Here is a 12,745-nt window from a genome sequence, read left to right as displayed (position 1 = left end):
CTATATAGCACTCGCGCTATTCTTTGTCCAACTAACAAATCCGTAACAGAAATAAATGCTAGAGTTCTGGACAGTTTACAAAACAACGATAATACCAATGGACGTACATACTATAGTTTTGATAAATACGAAAGTGAGGACGATGATCACTATACAGTCACCGATGAACTTTTAAACAACATCGAGGCACCCAACTTGCCTCCACATGAATTAAAATTAAAAATTGGTGCTATCGTTGTATTGTTAAAAAATCTAGACGTTAGTCGTGGTCAATGCAACGGAACTCGCATGGTCATCACAAACATGCAAGAAAACATCCTTCAATGTAAAATTCTCAGCGGCGTCAGCAAAAATCGTATAATATGGCTTCCAAAATGTCAAATGAGGTCACAAACACTCGCCCTTCCTCAGCCAATCAATCGTTATCAGTTCCCCATACGTCTTGCATTTGCAATGACAATAAATAAAGCCCAGGGTCAAACTTTTGATAAAGTAGGGCTATATCTAAACGATCCCGTTTTCGCCCATGGTCAATTATACGTTGCAATGTCGAGAGTATGTTCCCCAAACGACTTGAAAATCCATATTGTGCATGGTATTCGTCAAGGTCAGTTTCAGTATCGCAAACCTCGTCGTATTTTCACCAACAATGTTGTTTACCCTGAGATTTTAACGGCTTCCAATTGCACAAGGTAATAATAAGATGTATTTTTTTCAATAACTTTCCATCTAGTAAAAATTTAAACTAAACAATACCGACTACGCTACAATCATGACTACTTACTCATTATGAAAAATTTGAAAACTAAATTTGCCTTTAGACTACTGATTTACTATGAATCATTTGTAACCCGAATTTGACTTTAGACTACTCATTCATTATGAATGATTTGAAACCCGATTTTGCCTTTAGACTACTGATTTACTATAAATCATTTGTAACCCGAATTTGACTTTAGACTACTCATTCAATATGAATGATTTGAAACCCGATTTTGCCCTTTAGACTACTGATTTACTATAAATCATTTGTAACCCGAATTTGACTTTAGACTACTCATTCATTATGAATGATTTGAAACCCGATTTGGCCTTTAGACTACTGATTTACTATGAATCATTTGTAGCCCGAAATTCACATACGGCTTCTCATTCAATTTGAATGCCTCAATCCTATATTTTAAGATTTATATATATTTTATAAAACCCAAAAAAAAATTAAAAAACCCAAAAAAAACCCAAAAAAAAGTTAAAAAACCCAAAAAACCCAAAAAAAAATTAAAAAACCCAAAAAACCAAAAAAAAAAATTTTTGGAATGCGATAGCGGCTCACTTCCTCGTAGTGCATTCTGGGTAACGCTAAGAAGCCGCCAATTAATTACTAACTAATAACTTTCAAAACTTTTTAAAAAATAAGATCTGTATAAAATATTTTTATAATACAATTTGTGTTATATATTCTTAGGGCGGATCCTAGAAGCATCCTGCAGCAAAAATACCTAATATTTTAATTTTTTTTTAGATCTGATGATATTGAACTTCTTCGCTTAATTTTCAAAGTCAAAAAATGAGGTCAATATGAAATATTTTTATAATACAAATTGTATTATATAGCCTTAGGGCGGGTCCTAGGAGCATCCTGCAGCAAAATAAACTAATATTTTTGATTTTTTTTTTTAGGTCTGATGATATCGAACTTCTTCGCTCAATTTTCAAAGTCAAAAAATGGGGTTAATATGGAATAATTTTATAATACAAATTGTGTTATATAGCCTTAGGGTGAGTCCTAGGAGCATCCTGCTGCAAAAAAACCTAATATTTTTGATTTTTTTTTAGGTCTGATGATAACGAACTTCTTCGCTTCATTTTCAAAGTCAAAAAATGGGGTTAATATGGAATATTTTTATAATACAAATTGTGTTATATAGCCTTAGGGTGGGTCCTAGGAGCATTCTGCTGCAAAAAAACCTAATATTTTAGATTTTTTTTTTAGGTCTGATGATATCGAACTTCTTCGCTTAATTTTCAAAATCAAAATATAGAGTCTATATGAAATATTTTTGTAATACAAATTGTGTTATATAGGCTTAGGACGAGTCCTAGGAGCATTCTGATACAAAAAAACCTAATATTTTTGATTTTTTTTTTAGGTCTGATGATATCGAACTTCTTCGCTTCATTTTCAAAGTCAAAAAATGGGGTTAATATGGAATATTTTTATAATACAAATTGTGTTATATAGCCTTAGGGTGGGTCCTAGGAGCATTCTGCTGCAAAAAAACCTAATATTTTTGATTTTTTTTTTAGGTCTGATGATATCGAACTTCTTCGCTTCATTTTCAAAGTCAAAAAATGGGGTTAATATGAAATATTTTTATAATACAAATTGTATTATATAGCCTTAGGGCGGGTCCTAGGAGCATCCTGCAGCAAAATAAACTAATATTTTTGATTTTTTTTTTTAGGTCTGATGATATCGAACTTCTTCGCTCAATTTTCAAAGTCAAAAAATGGGGTTAATATGGAATAATTTTATAATACAAATTGTGTTATATAGCCTTAGGGTGAGTCCTAGGAGCATCCTGCTGCAAAAAAACCTAATATTTTTTATTTTTTTTTAGGTCTGATGATAACGAACTTCTTCGCTTCATTTTCAAAGTCAAAAAATGGGGTTAATATGGAATATTTTTATAATACAAATTGTGTTATATAGCCTTAGGGTGGGTCCTAGGAGCATTCTGCTGCAAAAAAACCTAATATTTTAGATTTTTTTTTTTAGGTCTGATGATATCGAACTTCTTCGCTTAATTTTCAAAGTCAAAAAATGGGGTTAACAGGTTTAAACTGTTAACAGGACACGGCAACCTAGGGGAGTACTTGGCTAGATTCAAGTTGGTGGAAGGAACGGGTGAATGTGAGTGCGGTGGGGGGGTCGAATCTAGTGAGCATGTGATCGATGTCTGTGAGAGGGATGATAGGGCGAGGATGAGGACGGAAATGAGAGGGAGACGAATAGTCTGGGCCTCCGTGCAGTTAAGGCGCGAGGGAAAGATGGACCCGGGGAATGTGGCCATAGTGAATGATTGGGCGGAGGGGGTCATAAGAGACGAGTAATCGGTCCACCAAGACTTAATGTATAATATGGGAAAGTTATATAAAAAAAAAAAAGGGGGTAGAAATTATGTTAAAAAAATGGAAAAAAAAGGGGAAAAAAACAAAAAAAGAAGGCAAAATAAACAAAAAGGAATTAAAAAAAAGGGAAATAAAAGATAAAAAAGAAAGGGAAATAAGAGAATAGGAAAAAGAAAAACAGGGTTTAGCTTTCCCCGGGAATTTTTAGGAGACGTGGAGGTTGGTGGGTTCCCTCGGGAGTGGTTTTGTTAAGACAGTGGGTAACGGATACGGCTTAAGCCCTAAAAAGGGTCAGGTGGCTTAACCTCATTCGGTATGTCCCTACCCACTATCTAGCGAAACCACTTCCAAGGGAACGGGCTTGGAAAAATTAGCGGTGAAAGAAGACCCTGTTGAGCTTGACTCTAGTCTGGCACTGTAAGGAGACATGAGAGGTGTAACATAAGTGGGAGATGGCAACATCGCCGGTGAAATACCACTACTTTCATCGTTTCTTTACTTACTCGGTTAGGCAGAACGCGTGCGCTGTTCGCTTTCGAAGCGGCGGCTGTCACGGTATTCTCGAACTAAGCACGTAGAGTGGTTGCGCCTGCTGCGGTTGCCGAGCGCCTCGCGGCGTTTGCGTCGCCGTTGTTTGCGCGCGATTTTTCGGCTGCCGTTTTATGCTCCCGTGTGATCTGATTCGAGGACACTGTCAGGCGGGGAGTTTGACTGGGGCGGTACATCTGTCAAAGAATAACGCAGGTGTCCTAAGGCCAGCTCAGCGAGGACAGAAACCGCGCGTAGAGCAAAAGGGCAAAAGCTGGCTTGATCCCGACGTTCAGTATGCATAGAGAGTGCGAAAGCACGGCCTATCGATCCTTTTGGCTTGAAGAGTTTTCAGTAAGAGGTGTCAGAAAAGTTACCACAGGGATAACTGGCTTGTGGCGGCCAAGCGTTCATAGCGACGTAGCTTTTTGATCTTTCGATGTCGGCTCTTCCTATCATTGCAACGCAGAATTCGCCAAGCGTCGGATTGTCTACACCCACCAATCGGATTGTCTACACCCACCAACACAGATTTAGACGGCGGCAAACGATAATACCCTGAAACTAGACCTTTGTCAGACTATAGGTTTTCGACCCCGCTGATTCTTTTAAGCCAATCAGATTTTACCTAGGTTACCTAGCAACGGTAGTGTAACATAGTTAGTTGAAGTTGTAACAGTGCATTGACATGCATAGCTAAGTATTATTATTAATCGTATTGCATCGATCGGTTCGCTATTATAAGTATTTTATGTATACACCGCAACCTATATTATATTGTATGAGTAGGCATAATATAGTACGATGCTACCCAGAAGCTAGTAGTGGATACAAGAGTGTAATTAATCAATATAATTGATTTATTCAGCAAATATATTGAATACAGGGAACTTGCCGGAGTATAATTTACTACCTTTACATGGCGATCCTGCTAATTTTTCGTGGACTTCTAATTAAATAGTAAAAAGTAAAAGTTAAAAGAAAAGTGTAGTGCCATATAAGAGCGATATTTTACAGTGATGGTTTGTGGTACATTGGTGATCTATAGTTTGATCCATTTTGCCGCAGTCTCGTTAATTTGGTAATGTATCCGATGCCGACAAATCTGCTTAGGAGCTGAGCGTGGTATAAATGTGAGCTAAGATGGGGCAAACCAAGTCAAAAAATACCAAGCAAGAAGTAACGGAAAACGGCGTAGTTAACTCCAATTTTATAGTACAAGAAGCTGAGTACAACATCACTAAAGACGTCAAAGTGGTTCTGTATCTTATTTTCGCTATGTTGGCAATGCTCTTATTGTGGAGAATTATTCGGGCTGTCAAGAAAAATATGAAGAAGCAGATCCGCCGCGACATGGCAGCAGTCTCTTTAGCATCTATAAGAGAAACGTAATGTTGAGTAAGTAAACGTAAGAGCTGTTCCGGTAAACGTGTGCGGGCCGTGCGCGTATGTACAGAGATAGTGATGTGCTGTTTATTGTGCACAAACTCAACAAACTCAAGTGTCTTCAGTGTTAAGTTCTTGTGTGTAACTGTGCAAAAGAAAAGTAAGCAATAATTAGTCGTAGTAAATAGTTTATTAAACTGGGTTTTATAGTGAAACTTTTAAGTTGATTTCAATTCAGGCTTTTAAAAATTTTATTATAGGTATTATTGTCTATATGACTATTCTGTAGTTACTATCTTTAAACTGCAGTATTTGGATCAATTTTATTATTTTTGATAAATGACTAGTAAAGGATTAACAGAAGTTAAGAAAATTTACGAAACTGCAAAAAGCTTTTCAAGTAATATCAATAAAGAATCTACCGAGAGACGCGGAAATTTAGACAGAGTAAATAAATTACTTGTACAGATAGGTTTAATCGAAAAAGAGTTAAGCAACTTTAAAACTCAAGTTTTAAAAGAGAGTCAGAGCCCAGAGGAATTATTGGCAGCAGCAGCGCCCTATATAAAAGAAACTGACAAACTAAATTTTAATTCCAGACAAACACTGCTAGAACGTTTAAAAAGTATCGTTGAAATATCAAAAATGTCGACAAACACCGTAGAGTTTTTTAGTTTGGCTAGTAAATTAGTTCCAAGTCAATTCGTTAACTCCGAAAATTTACAGTCATTTTTAGATGCATTAACTTTACTTAAAAACAATTGCGAAAATCAACTTGCTAACGCTGTAGCTTTCGTGAAAACTCGTTTGACCGGAAAAGCTCGAAGTCTTATTACGAATGAAAATACAATTGACGACATAATTATTAAACTTCAAAATTCGATTAAAGGCGAAACTTCACAATTATTGACTGCAAAAATTTTACATCTGAAATAAAACGATAAAGAAGCCGCAAAATATGCTTCTGAGGTGGACGCATTAGCGCAAAAATTACAATCAGCCTATATTACAGAGGGCGTACCAGCGGAAGTTGCCCAACGGTACACGGTTGAAAATACTGTGCGAGCATTTAGCCAAAATGTCAGTAGTGAAAGAGTTCGATTAATAATGGAGGCTGGCACGTTTTCTTCGGTACAGGAAACTATTACTAAGTTTGTGAATGTTAGTTCGTTGGCACCGTCTTCGGCAAATATTTTTCAGTTTAGGCAAAACAATTTTCATAAAGCGCGACGTCACTTTAGGGGCACAGGTCCACGTAATAATAATTATAACCAGCATTTCGATAGGAGTTTCAATAGATATTCTAACAGTTACAATAGAAATTCTAATAATTTTGGAAACAATATTAATAATTATAGAGAACAATTTAGAGGCAGTAATAGAAGCAGAGGCGCATTTAATAGAGGTTTTAATCGTGGTAACACATCTGCTAGGTACTATAGAGGCTCTAGTCCTAATTTTGTCGGCTTTTCGGAGTCGGGAAACGGATTGGAGCACCAATCGAGCCAAGAAGCGGCTCGGTTGGGCGATATGTAACCATATACAGTTTTAGTCTGACATTTTCAAATTTTGTGAAAGTTGAATTAGAAATGACTGGTTCAGTTAGTACGCTACTAGTAGACACCGGAGCTGACATATCAATTTTTAAACGTTTATCAGTAAATCCTGATCAAATAGTTGATTTTTCTCGAGCCACTAGCATCAAAGGTATCACAGAAGACCTAACTAATTCATTAGGTGTTGCAAACACAAATATTTTTATCCAAGGGTGTACGTTACCTCACAAATTTCATATAGTTGATTCTAATGCTCCAATGCCATGTGACGGAATATTGAGTAGAGATTTTTTAGTTGCTTACCAATCAATAATAGATTATTATAACTGGAATATGACGGTACACTTAAAACACAAAAAGTTAACAATTCCAATTTTAAGCAGTCCTGAAAAGAATGTGTTCCATATTCCTTCTAGATGTGAAGTTATTAGAGAGATTGACGTTTTGAAACATTTGACACACGACGTTGTGGTGTTAAATAAAGAATTAAAGCCTGGTGTATACTTAGCTCGTAGTATAGTATCTCAAAAACATCCGCTTGTAAAAATTTTAAACACAACATTTGAAAATGTAACTGTAGACATATCTAATCTTGAAACTATCAGTCTCGATAAATTTAACATTTACAACATAGAAACAGAAAATCAAGATAGACATGTTCAACTCTTAAAAGAACTTAATCAAGATGTCCCAGACTTTGTTAAAAAAGATCTGCTACAACTTTGCGAAGATTATTCAGACGTTTTTGGATTAGAAACAGATAAATTAACATTTAACAACTTTTACACACAAAAATTAAAAGTTATTGACAAAAAACCTATTTATATTAAAAATTATAGAGCTCCCAGAGCACTTAAAGATGAAACAAATCGACAAGTTGAAAAATTGTTACATAATAATATAATCGAACCATCTTGCTCAGCATACAATAGTCCGGTTCTATTGGTTCCTAAAAAATCGCAAACTGATCAGAAAGCGTGGAGTTTATGTATTGACTTTAGAGCTGTAAATAAGGTACTTATAGGAGACAAGTTTCCGATTAATCGCATAGACGATATTTTAGATCAACCGGTATGAGGATGGGCCATCGGGGAAGCAAGGAGCGTCGAGGTGCCAGTTCCAGTACCACCCATGTGCATGTGCTTTCCGTTACTGTGATGTCCCCTTTTACGACTTGGTCAAAACCAAAATTGACTGTATTCCACAGACGTCCGCTAGATGCCCCCCTTCTGGACAACACTCGGAGGTGGAATTAGCCTTATAACAACAATGTAATACAAGTAAAATCCTCGTACTAGCCGGGAAGAACTGTATTAGGCTAAGGGCTCTAGTTGTAAACTAGCTTGATTGTTTTACGCTGCCCGGATAACACGGCAGCTATCATAACACTATTTTTACATCTGTGTACATGTCTTTATATTTTTATACAATAAAGATTTTAAATAGCCAAATGCCTCGTCATCTAATTAGTGACGCGCATGAATAGATTAACGAGATTCTCACTGTCCCTACCTACTATCTAGCGAAACCCCTGCCAAGGGAACGGGCTTGGAAAAATTAGCGGGGAAAGAAGACCCTGTTGAGCTTGACTCTAGTCTGGCACTGTAAGGAGACATGAGATGTGTAGCATAAGTGGGAGATGGTAACATCGCCGGTGAAATACCACTACTTTCATCGTTTCTTTATTCGTTAGGGATTATTCGTTTATTTCGTGCGCCGTTCGCTCTCGAAGGTTGCGCCTGCTGCGGTTGCCGAGCGCCACGCGGCGTTTGCGACGCCGTTGTTTGCGCGCGATTTTTCGGCTGCCGTTTTATGCTCCCGTGTGATTGATTCGAGGACACTGCCAGGCGGGGAGTTTGACTGGGGCGGTACATCTGTCAAAAAATAACGCAGGTGTCCTCGCGTAGAGCAACAGGGTAAAAGCCGGCTTGATCCCGATGTTCAGTACGCATAGGTTGCGTAGCAACGGTACCTGAGTTTAATATCTCGAAAACGGTAAGTGATGGAATTTTTCTGATTGCACCATTAGAATCTAAGTGCCGAACCATGTAAAGTGACGTATATGTCAAATTTCAAAATGGTTATCTTGAAAAGCCCGTTGCTAGGGTACCCGTATATCGGAATCGGTAAGAGCTGGGATCGTTTTGACGCCGGATTTAGAATCTAGAGGTCAGACTAGGCCCCCGGAGCCTTTTTTAAAAATGTTAGCTCTTCCGGTTTAGGCTACCGGCCCAAAGCAACCGTTGCTATGGAGCGGTATTTCGGAACCTATAGGACCGAAAAATTTTTCGACCCCAGATTTGTGTTCCTGGGGTGGGATAACCATTTGACTTCTGTTTTTTTCTAAAAAATTTAAATCCAAGATGGCGGCTGATCCAAAATTTTAGCTTCCTTAGTTACGGTAGTCAGGTATCATGTTTAGAAAACGGTAAATGATAGAATTTTTCTGATTGCAGATTTGGAATCTACGGGTCATATTGTTATAAAACGTAAAATTCAAAAAAATTAAAATGGCCGCCATCTTGGAGAACCCGTTCAGGGGCTCCCGTATCTGTCAAACGGTAAATGGGGTCGCAGTTTTGACGCGTGTCTAGACGCTTTGCGGAATTTTGCAATTTGGAAAGTCACTTATAATTGCTTTACGTCATTTAAATTGTTGTTTTTAACTTTTTTAAAAATTTTCAAAAACTCAAAAATTGAGTTTTTTTTATAAAAATCGATTTTATTCAATTTTTATAGTGTTCTGCAATTAATTTGCTTTATTAAAATTGTCATTTGAAAATATTTAAAAATTAAAAATATGTGTTTTTGATTAAAATTAAATCTATTCAAATTCTAAAGTGTTCTGCAATCATTTTGTACCATTAAAACTGTAATTTTAACTGTTTTTAACTTTTTCAAAAATTCAAAAAGTGTGTTTTTTTATTAAAAATCGATATTATTAAATTTTTATAGTGTTCTGCAATTAATTTGCTTTACTAACCCTTTCGGAGGATTCGTCCACCCCAGTGGACACGTTTTAACACAACAGCTGTACTACTAAAAATAATATATATAGCCTTAAAATACTTTCTGTACACTCCAATAAACCATCACAAATCGCAATACAACGAATGGCGCCATCTATCGATTATCTTCTCAATAGAAAATAAAGCAGTGTAAACACCTGTTGCGTAGTGTACGCCGGTACGTAAACACGCGGTTATAAGTTTGTTCGCAAATTAGTGATAATTTGAAAAATATTGGTGTTTTTGCACAGAAATCGTAAGTATAAACTTTGCCAAAGATAATCCAACGGTAGTGAGTGTAGTCAAAGCTGTATTGTCACTTAGTCGTATATTTATAAACATGTCCATTGAGATGGACAAAAGTACATAAGGAGTAAAAATTACACTAAAGGGTTTTTTTAGTTTCATATTGATTTTTTTTTAGTAGAAGGCTTGGAGAAAAACAAATCTCACAGACGAAGAACTGCTGGAAATAATTGAAAACGATGCATTTTCTGACATCGATGTGTTATCTGATGAAGATGATGTCTGGGAAAAAACGGATTGTTCTAGAAGTAAAGGTTTGGAGTTTTTTATAAAATAAATAATAAATTTTACATTTAGGAAGCGATGATGATATGATGGAAGTTGAACCATCTGAATAGTGTGGTCGTGCTCTGTTCGAAACAGGTAAAACTATTTGATAATTTTTTATGTACTTCCAATTATAAAAATCTATATCTCTTTATCATAGATCTGATAAAGAGATATAGAGATCACTCCTGACATCGATGTTGATTACATACAAGATGGTACACATATCTTGTACCCATTTTTCCAAGTACAATTTAGAAATTGTATGTTTTAGAGCCCAATAGATGCGCGGGTGATGTCGATATTGAAGCAGCCTCATCTGACCCTGGAAAGTCAAACAGTCATGTTACGCCGCAGTGCGACGAAGGGCCAACGGCTAAGAAGCAGAAATTGGATATTTCAGAGTTTTATAAAAAGTATGACTTGACCGAAAAAAAAAGGTGCAATGGATAAAAGACGCCTTCTATGAAACAAGATCTGTGAATTGGGCGGATTCTTTCGAAGAAGAAGTGATTGATTTGCCGGAGCCAATAACGTTTTTTGAAAAATCTATTTCAGAATATATTTATGACGAAATGTCTGCTAAAACCAATCTATATGCAACTCACGTACAACAGTTCTAAGATTTTCTGCAACAAATATTGCAGAAATAAAAAAATTTGTTGGAATCCACATATTGATGGGAAATTTGAACTTACCGAGAATAAACATGTATTGGGATTCTTCCATTGCTATTTCCATAAACAAAGAGAACATGACCCTAAAAAGATTTTCCAAATTGCGTCAAAGCATTCATTTAGTGGATATTACCGCTAGAGAAGTTGGAAATACAGATCGGTTATGGAAAGTTAGGTCAATTTATAATTCTATAAGAAGCAGATGTTTGGAACTTCCACTAGAAACAAATTTATGCATAGATGAACAAATGGTGCCTTTCAAAGGACAGATAAATATAAAACAATATATAAAAAACAAACCAAAAAATGGGGCATCAAATTGTTCGTCTTGGCTGGTCAGAGCGGTCAAATTTATGATTTCATAATATACAAGGGCTCTACAACGGAAATTGAGCCTGAGTTAACTGCACTGGGCTCAAGTGTTGCTGTTATTATGCATCTGTGACAAAGAATTGTCTCTAAAAATCATAGACTTTATTTCGACAACTACTTTGGCTCTTATCAGTTGTTTCAGTACCTAGCAATGAAGTTGATTTTATACAATAACTTATTTTATACAAAGCACCTCCAAAACGTAGTGGAAAATTTAGTTAAGTTTATTTGGTGTTTTTGAAAAACTGTGTACGAATTTACAACGGTTTATTTGTAAGTATCATTTTTAGTACTTTTAATAGGTATTGAGTTAATTTGATGTCTCTAAATCTTTTTTTTACATATCTTACACTTTACTTCTAATAAACAATATGGAACCAAACCGCATAGACGTACGCATACGAAGAACTCTCATCGCCATGACGGGTACTTACTACCACAAACTCCGCAGAATTTTTAATGGAATTTGGTAAGTACTTTGAAATTGTTTTCTAGATTCAGCTATCTAGGTAACTTCTTTACACTATTGAGAAAAGAAAGATGTTCTAACTACGCTAGGATTAATAAGTATTATTTAATAAGTATATTTTAAAATAGTAGGGTCTGATTTCACAGTTTCCATAGAATAAAAAAGTTATTCTGATGTGAAAGTACCGGCACTTAGAATTGTTGTATATTACCTTATACAAAAACGAAATCATTTATTCTCGCATTTAAATTGCGCAGCATAAAATAGCCAGACAACCTTGAATTTCGATAAAAAACTCTCGAGAGACTAACCACGGTTGCCACTGTGAAAATTCAAACGTTTAACACGCGTCCTTGACAAAAACACATGTAAAAGCATACTAGGATATGCATTTCACGTTTCAACCGGCAACACCGGTATCACTCAGTGTCTGGTACGCAAGCTCCAGACAACTGCGCGTAAAAACGGGGCCTAACATTTATTCAAAGCGCCGCAAAGCGGTCGTTTAAAATAAAACGGCAGCACGCAGCAAAGCATCGACGAGTGTAGTGCACCTTGACATTGCACTTTATGTCAAGCAGCGAGGGAGCAACACACCGATCCCCTTGCCGTTGGCGAACACCATCATAGCACTAAGGTGACATAGTAACCCTGGGGTGTGGAACGCTTCCCGAAAGATCATCAATCACCCCGAAAGTGATACTTATTCTCCTGTGGGGTTCAGAACAAGTTAAAATAAAGCGTGGAAGAAACGTTCAAGAAAGCGCTGATAATTTTGCCATCTAGTTTGTTACTGGGCAGGCACGTCGCCGTTCAGTGTAACTTCTACTCCACCAGGTTGTTAAGTCCAAAACAAATCGTTAAAAGTCCCATTTTCGTGTGTAAAATTGCTCCACTGCTCAAGTGGTCACCACGTCACCCAGACAGAACATTTTGTCTCCGTTTCACCCAGAAGATTTCAGTCAATAAATCTTCTTACCAATTTCGTTTACTCTTTAGTAAACCACAATCTAGCTACCTACACAGAAAAGTCAGATTAAGACT

General features: G+C 36.5%; 1 pseudogene; it reads left to right on the top strand.

Annotated features, from left to right (window-relative positions):
- Window positions 1-3,381: 3,381 nt before the first annotated feature.
- LOC145732289 (large subunit ribosomal RNA) lies at window positions 3,382-4,492 on the top strand (annotated as a pseudogene).
- Window positions 4,493-12,745: the final 8,253 nt, after the last annotated feature.

The sequence above is a fragment of the Ips typographus genome, linkage group LG7 (assembly GCF_016097725.1).
Source record: "Ips typographus isolate SLU linkage group LG7, UJ_Ityp_2.0, whole genome shotgun sequence".
Lineage (NCBI taxonomy): Eukaryota > Metazoa > Arthropoda > Insecta > Coleoptera > Curculionidae > Ips > Ips typographus.
The sequence above is the reverse complement of the archived record's forward strand: the minus strand, read 5'-3'. Positions and strand labels throughout refer to the sequence as shown.